The sequence below is a fragment of the Athene cunicularia genome (assembly GCF_003259725.1).
Source record: "Athene cunicularia isolate RWA chromosome 1 unlocalized genomic scaffold, athCun1 chr1_part2, whole genome shotgun sequence".
NCBI classification, from domain to species: Eukaryota; Metazoa; Chordata; class Aves; order Strigiformes; family Strigidae; genus Athene; species Athene cunicularia.
The window spans coordinates 36,069,600-36,078,306 of record NW_020799092.1 but is presented as its reverse complement, the minus strand read 5'-3'; the positions used below and the strand labels follow the sequence as shown (position 1 = coordinate 36,078,306).

At 38.9% G+C, this 8,707-nt stretch overlaps 1 long non-coding RNA gene across 1 annotated transcript in view; it reads left to right on the top strand.

Moving 5' to 3' along the window:
* The first annotated feature begins 260 nt into the window (after positions 1-260).
* LOC113491512 overlaps positions 261-8,707 on the top strand; it is a 17,877-nt gene continuing 9,430 nt past the window's right edge. Inside the window, exon 1 of the long non-coding RNA XR_003400425.1 lies at positions 261-295. This is a non-coding gene — a long non-coding RNA (uncharacterized LOC113491512). The remainder of the gene's footprint in view (positions 296-8,707) is intronic.

The window sequence follows — 8,707 nt, the reverse complement described above, 5'->3', positions numbered from 1 at the left end:
TGACATTTCACTAAAAATGCCTGCCAGTTTACATCTAATGCTTAAAAGGAAGTTAGCCTTTTTTGATTCATTGATTATAAATCTTTCATTTATTTCACTGATATAAGGCTTTTCATAAACAGAATGCTTTCATTGATTATAAGTCTGTATGTAATCAGATTTCTCTCTTTTTTATCATGTTTTTACCCTTTTATTTTCAGGTTATGAATTTCTTCTAGTGAAGTACTTATACATTAATTTTTCAAGGGTGTCTGTTTTTGGTTGTTTTGTTTTCTGTTTTTTGTTTGTTTTGTTTGTTTGTTTGTTTTTTCACAGCCAGAGCATTTTTATGAGGCTGCTTTTGTGCTGAAATTCCTTCTCTGTTACATGGACAACAAAATATACACTGTGTTGGATTACTGAGGCATTCTCAGTCTTAATGGCATGTTAAAAGAAAAAATGAAAAGAAAAAACCAAAACTGTTACAGAAAGCTGGCTAAAGTGCCAAGATAAGTTCGCTGTAAGGTATCTAAACCACAGGTGCTTCAAGGCATCTGCTCAATTTGTCTATTAACACTTACTTAGATTTTCACACTTATATTTCATACATACATATACCCCTAAAATTTTTTTGTGTTTTTTATATATGTATGTATATGTGGGTTTTTTTTAACCAGCATTTAACTTCCAACTGGAAATAATTGTTTCAAAGTATATACATATGCATGTGGTTTATGTAAATATGTACACGTTTGTGTATAGATTGTTTCCATTCTGTGAAATACTTTTCAGAGTCATTGATGAACCAGGAACATACTGACACATTGTAATGACCCAGCTGGTCTGTAAACGTCTTCATCTATATAGATATCCTAACTTGCTTTTGTTAAATAAGGAGGAAGGTTGCAGGTAAATTTCCAGTTCATGAGACACTGCATCATTCTCCCTGGACAGGGGATGTAAACAGTTGCTGTCAAGAGCCTTAATATTATGAGCCGCTCTCCAGAGTTTAGAGAAACTCATAGGCTTTTACCAGAGATTTCACTTTAAAAATTTGTTCGCTATCAAGAATATTGTATTAACTACATGAGAGAGAGTTTATGTGGATCAAAAAAACCCAGTAATACAACAAAAACACCGCTCCTAAGTTGTGCTGTGCTTAATCTTTTTTTTTGAGACAGTCCCTCTACTGCATGCAGTCTATGATATCTCAAATTAAATTGTTGTTCCACTTTATTTATTTTGGAGAATGAAAATGAAATTAAATTGAAATCCAATATCTAGTAGTATACTTGTATTTTCTGATTACTGTCTTCAGAAGTGTTCATGGCTTACACCCCTCAATTATGAATTAAGAATTTATGCAAATCTCCAAGTCTATCATCAAGTCCTAATAATGATGCATTATATTTGCAACTAATTTTTCAAATACGAGCTCTAGAGTTTGTGATCTGAAAACCTCTCTATGTGGGGAAAGAGATAAATATCCATAAACAGTTTCCAGGTTCCAGCTGGAATGCCCTAGGGACTTTTACTGCCCTTCAGCAGCCACTCCAGAAAGGCGAGGGACTCTGGGTTTTACAGGATATCTACTTTCATCATATAGATATCTCAACTTTTATAATTTCACCATAACTGAATGTAGACTCAAGCTGGAAAAGCATCTGGAAGGTAGACTACCTCTATTTTAAGAAATAACACCACCAGTTGTATTTTCCCTTTCAAATGTTCATTAAGTAGGAAAAGAAAAGTCATAACAATGTCACCTTTGTGAAGTTGGTATTTTCATTTTAATTTTATTTTAAAAATAATTCTGGTCAATCATAATGTCACAGTTCCTTTTCGTTAAGCCTATACAAATATTTTGGGGTTTGTGTTTTGATGTATCTATGCTTGCATTTATACTTCAGAATACTCTGATATAAAAATGCAATCTGAATATATCAAGGAAAGATTTCACATTGTCTTAATTCTACAGCAAACCCTTGGCACATCTGGTAATTGCATAAATATCACCTCGTACTATAATAACAGGTTATTATATCTAAGTATGCTGTCAGTGTGGGCTGAATGGCTTTCATCTGATCTGGCAATTATACATGATGTTGACACTCGAGACTTTGCCAATGCTTTCCATTTCTGTTTTGTATGAACACTCACATGGACTACAAACAAACATCTTGTACAAAACAATTACATTTTCAGGAATAGATTTGTATTTTGTATGTTTGTGCTAAGCCTATTATAAAGTAACCCTTAGACCCAGACCAGATAATTTAGTCAGGAATAAGTGTACTGTTTTGTGCCTAAAGTATGTGAGGAATTTTGTCTGAATTAATATAAAAATGCCGTGCAATGCTCATGTGAGAAGTGCACATTCTACCATGAACTAGAACATATGCTGTTCATTATGTAGTTTGGAATAAAATAATATAAACCAGTAATTATGAAACTCTCGATATACTGTCTCTTAAAACAAGCAATATTGGAATATTTAAAAAAAATATTTTCTTCTTTGCATATATATTTGTTTAAAAGGTCCAAACTTATGTATATTCACTGGAGAAGAAAGTGGCTTGTAAGAAGGATTTATGATATGAATGATGCTTTTATTGGGGATGTGTAAAGGAAAGAGAATCCTGGAAATATAATAGGTTTTAATCCTGCTGTGCAAATATTTGGTGTTTCTCTTACGGTGGTCAAATAGAATTTCAGGGAATGGTAGATTAACCCAAAATCTAGAAGACAAAAATATTTTATGACTGCTTCTTTTATTTAAAATATCCGGTAAACAATCCCCCTCTACTTCGCTCTCGTGAGATCCCACCTGGAGTACTGTGTGCAGCTCTAGGACACCCAACATAAGAAAGACATGGACCTGCTTGAGCGGGTCCAGAGGAGGGCCATGAAGATAATCAGGGGGCTGGAGCATGTCCTTTATGAGGATAGAGGGAAAGCATTGAGATTGTTCATCCTGGAGAGGAGAAGAGTCTGGGGGAGACCTTATAGCAGCCTTTCGGTACTTAAGGGGGCCTATAGGAAAGATGGGGAGAGACTCTTTATTAGGGAGTGTAGTGATAAGACAAAGGGTAACAGTTTTAAACTGCAAAGAGGGTAGATTTAGATTAGATATAAGGAAGAAATTCTTTACTGTGAGGATGGTGAGGCACTGGAACAGGTTTCTCACAGAGGCTGTGGATGCCCCTTCCCTGGCAGTGTTCAAGTCCAGGTTGGATGGGGCTTAAAGCAACCTGATCTAGTGGAAGGTGTCCCTGACCATGGCAGTGAGGTTGGAACTAGATGATTTTTAAGGTCCCTTCCAGCCCAAACCTTTCTATGATTCTATGATATTCAAGAACAATGTATCTCAACAAGCAGAAGTCAGGCAAAAATGCCAAAAGTCTCCTGACAAAGCTCAAACATAAAAAGGAAGCATACAGAAGGTGGAAAAAGGGACAGGTAATATGGGATTAATACCGATCCAAGCATGCAAAATTTTGTTAGGAAATATAAAGTCCACCTGGAATTAAATCTAGCCAGGGATGCCAGACAACAGGAAGGGCATCTATATGTATAATATATAAATAACAAAAGGAAAACTATGGAAAATGTGGACCCACAGCTGAATGGGAAAGGGGACCTGGTGACATAGGACTTCAGTCTTTATTAGAAAGATCACTCTTCAGGAGTCGTGTATTGGGTTTATGTGGAGCAGTGTCAGTAGTGAGAGGTTTGCAGGTGTGACTTCTGTGAGAAGCTGCCAGAAGCTGTCCCTATAACCAACAAAGACAATGCCAAACAGGTGCAAGACAGAGCTACTGCTGGCCAAGGCTGAGCCCATCAGTGATGGTGGTATTATAGCACATTTTTGATAACATATTTAAGAATGGGAAAAAAACTGCTGTGCAACAGCAGCCAGAGAGATAATATTTCAGAGAAACTAACTCTGCAGCCACCAAGGTCAGTGAAGAAGGAGGAGGAGGTGCTCCAAGCACCAGAGCAGAAATTCCCTTGCAGCCCATGGAGGATACCACGGTGATGCATGCTGTCACTCTGCAGCTCATGGAGGTTAATGGTGGAGCAATTATCCACTTTCAGCTCATGGAGGATCCCACGCTGGAGCAGGTGGATGCCTGAAGGAGGCTTTGACCCTGTGGAGAGCCTGTGCTGGAACAGGGTCCTGGCAGGAAATGTGGCACGGTGGAGAGAAGAGCCCATGCTGGAGCAGGGCAAAACTTGTGACCCTGTGGAAAGGACCCCTACTGGAGCAGGAGAAGAGCATGAGGAGGAAAGAGCAGCAGAGACAATAGGTGATGAACTGATTACAACCTCCAATCCCCATCCCCCAGCACTGCTTGGGGAGAGGAGGTAGAGAAATCAGGAATGAAACTGAGCCCAGGAAGAAATGAACGTGTCCTGGTTTCAGCCAGGATAGTTAACTTTCCTTGGGATGAGAGGGAGCACAGCTAGAGGGACAGGTCCGGGCTAGAATATCCCATATCATGTGACATCATACTCAGCATATAAGGGGATGGTGCTCTCTCATTTGTGTTTCCGTTTCCCAGTCAGTCAGTGTGGTGTGATCAGGATCACTGCTGGGGGGTGAGCTGTGTACTGGTCACCAGTTGGTGAGCAACTGCTGTATATTACCTGTTTGGACTTACTATTGTTACTGTTTTTTAATTCAACCTACAAATTATTTTTTTTTTTGGCCCTCCCCTTTTTCACCAGGGAAAGCAGGGGGTAGGGGGAAGATGTTTTTAGATTTATTCTTACTTCTCATTATCCTTTTCTAGTTTTAATTGTTAATAAATTAAATCAATTTCCCCAAGTTGTGTCTGTTTTGCCCATGACAGTAGGGCATGGTTTGACTCATGAGACTTTGGTTGTATTTTCCCTCTACTGTCCAGTTGAGAAGGGGGACTGATAGAGTGGCTTGGTGGGCACCTGGTGTCCAGCCATGGTGAACCCACCACCAAATCCTGAGCCCCAGAGACCAGGGAGAAATTCTGGAGCAAGGAGGATGTACCCATGATGGAAGACAATCAGATCAGTGAACACTTAAACAAACTGGATATACATAAATCCAAGGACCCTGACAGGATGCACCCATAAGGGCTGAGGAAGCTGGTTGATGTCAGTGTGACACTACTCCCAGTAAGCTTTGAAAGATCATGACATGGGAGAGGTGTCTGAGGACTAGAGGAAAGGAAATGTCACTATTCTTGAAAAAGGGTCAAGGAGAGCACAGAGAACTACAGGCCAGTCAGCCACATTTCGATCCTTGGGAAGATGATGGAACAACGAATGCTGGAAACCATTTCCAGGCACATGAATGACAAGAAGTTGATAGGGAGTAGTCAGAATGGTTTTATCAAAGAGGATCCATGCTTAACCAACTTGATAATCTTCTATGATGAAATGACTGTCCTGGTAGATGAATGGAGAGCAGTGGCTATTGTCTACCTGAACTTCAGTAAGGTCTTTGACACCAACTGCTGTAAGATCCTCATAGAGAAGCTGATGAAGTATGGACAAGATGAATAGATAGGTGGATTGAAAATTGGCTGAAAGTTGGGCCCAGAGTGTGCTGATCAGTCACACAACATCCAGTTGAGGCCACTAACTGGTGGTGTACCCTAGGGGTCAGTATACTGGGCCCAATCCAGTTCAATGTCTTCATTAATGAGCTGGTTGATGAGACAAAGTATGCCCTCAACAAGTTTGATGATGACACAAAAATGGGAGGACTGGCTCATATACCAGAGGGTCATACTGCTGTCCAGAGAGACCTCAACAGGCTGAAGAAATTGCCTGACAGGAAACTCATGAAAGACAATTTCAAGGGTGTGTACAAAGTTCTGCACCAGGGGAGAAACAACCTCATGTATCAGTGTATACTGGAGACCAACCAGCTGGAAAGCAGGTTTTCAGAACCTGGGGATTCTAGTGGTCACCGGGTTGACCATGAGCCAGTAATGAGCCCTTGCCACTAAGAAGGCTAAGGGGGTCCTGAATTGCATTAGGCAAAGCAATGCCAGCAGGTCGAGGGAGGGGATCCTTCCCCTCTACTAAGCACTGATCAGACCACACTGCACACTTTATCCAGTACAAGAGAGATTTGGAGCTACTGGAGAGAGTCCAGCAAAGAGCTACAATGATGAAGGGACTAGAGCACCTCTGCTGCGAGGAGATGTTTACAGAGCTAGGACTGGTCAGCCTGGAGAAGGCAAGGCTCGGGGCAAATCTTATCAATGTATATGAATACCTGAAGGCAGGTTGAAAAGAGGATGGAGCCAGGCTCTTTTCAGTGGTATCCACTGACAGGACCAGAGGCAATGGACACAAACTGAAACACAGAAGATCCCATTTGAACATTGGGAAACCCTTCTTTAATGTGAGGGTGATTGAGCAGCCCAGAACATTTGTGGATTTTCACTCCTTGAAGATATTCAGAAACTACATGGACATGTTCCTGGGCACCCAGTTCCATGTGGCCCTGCTTGAGCTAGGAGGTTGGTCCAGATGACCTCCAGAGGAGCCTTCTAACCTCAACCATCTGTGATTCAGTGATTCTGTGAATAGTACAATATAATGAATATAATCTAAAACAATATAAACTTTAATACACTGAAAACAGTTTAAATTTTACTGGATAATACAACACTGCTATTGTGCAAAACTGAAGGGTTTTGTTTGACAAATTTCTTATTTTGTTTAAGCAGGAATATTTCAAGAGTGAAATGCAGAGAACTCTCACTGTGCTATTTCTAGTGAGTTACCCACACTTTTCTGACTTAAATGAAATGGTGGGCAATATAAAGAATTTTGTCTATAGACATCTCATTCTGTGATTTATTGTCAAGATTACCAGGCCTCTGAATCCAGCATTTTTCACAAAATCTAAGCTGCATTTATTTTAAATATGGAACATAAAATAGGAAGAAAAGCTATTAAAGGTTTTCTTATATTTAACAGACCACTCTCAGTCATAAATCAGCATGTGATATTAATTCATCTGAAAGAACACATACATAGTAAAGACCTAAAGCTGTACAAAGCATTAAACCTACCTTTCATGACATTAAAAAAAAGTTTAATGAAACTATTTCTTCTGTCCAGTAGTCAGTGATAGCACTTCATTAAGAAGTATAATAAAGTCACTTTATTACAAAAGCATTAAAAGCTCAGTTTTGCTTTCCTATTGAAAGATTTAATTTATAGATCTTGTATGAACACGCATTCATTGAACTTAAGCTGACCTTATTTGTGAAGGTGTAAGAATCTGAAATAAAACTTTCTCGGCCCAAGTTCCTCCTTTTCACTGTATAATCCTACCATTTTACTTCTGCTCATTTCTAAGCTCATGCAACTTTAAAGTTTTAGTTCTTTTTTAATGATCACATCACTTAGAGCATTATATTTATTGAGTTAAAATATTAAATTGTGTTCCGTATTAAAGCTGGCTGCGTTTGAAACCTTAGCAAATGCTCTTCTTTCATGTGGAGAAAAAGGAAGAAAGAAAGAGTGCTCTAAATTGTAAGCTAATGGAGCGTAAAATTTTCATTATCTAAATCTGTTTGGGTGATAAAAGACTAATCATCATCAGAAATCCCTATTTTTGTATTATTCTACAAGTTCATACAGAGAAACTATTTACAGTGCATTCTAAAAGATGACTTAAGAAAGAATTATCATTTATGCAGGTCTCAAATATATGAAAATGCCTTCTGAAAACAAGATTGCTTCAGCATACTTAATACCAGCATTACTCTTTCCCTAAATACACAAAGCTACAGGCAAGGAGAAACAATAAATGTTTCTTTTTAAAACAATAGATTAAAAACATATCCTTTGAAAGTTATAATAAATTTTAGAGATAGATGCATTATAATTCAGATATGAACAATTCTTTACCACTCTCATTTAATATCTGAAAACATTACCCTTTCTCCCTTCATCAAATATTTGTTTCCCTTTCTTAACAAAATCAGTCCAGTCAACAAGAAAAAACCTTGAGGATTTTTTGCTTGTTTTATAACCAAGACCTCAGATTATTTCAGAAGAAACAACTAATGAGGCTTCATTAACTCGGTTAACCTATCAGTTTCCATGGGAGAAGATTGAATTAAGAGCTGCAAAATGGCATCTTTTTTGAAAAAGCAAAACAAAAGCTTCTGCGCCTTATCATTAGTTATCAGTAGAGAACTAGTAAATGCCACGCTGATATATATATTCTACTGAACACATTTAAAACGTACACTAGAACTTAACCATTCATTTCAAAGACTTTAGGACTAGGTTTAAGAGTCAAGCAAGATGATTGTACTTGCTCCCCTGTCCTGGTTTCAGCCAGGATAGAGTTAACTTTCCTTGGGCTGAGAGGGAGCACAGCTGGAAGGCTGGGCTCAGATCTATCATTGGAATATTCCATATCATGTGACATCATGCTCACTTTATAGGCAGGCTCGTGCTCTCTCACAGCCCCATTTCAATTTCCCGGTCGGCATGTCAGGATTTTCTGATGTGGTCGGATCGCTGCTGTGGGGGGGCAGGCTGCGTACCTCTTGCCGTGCTCAGCAAGCCACTGCTGCATTTTACCCATTTTGGACTTCCTATTGTTGCTGTTGATTTTGACCCAACAGACAAATTTTTCAAGATCCCTTTCAAATGAAGGTGCTCTCTTTAGCTTGACTGTTGATTTTGCCCCTTTCCCTTAATTTATCCC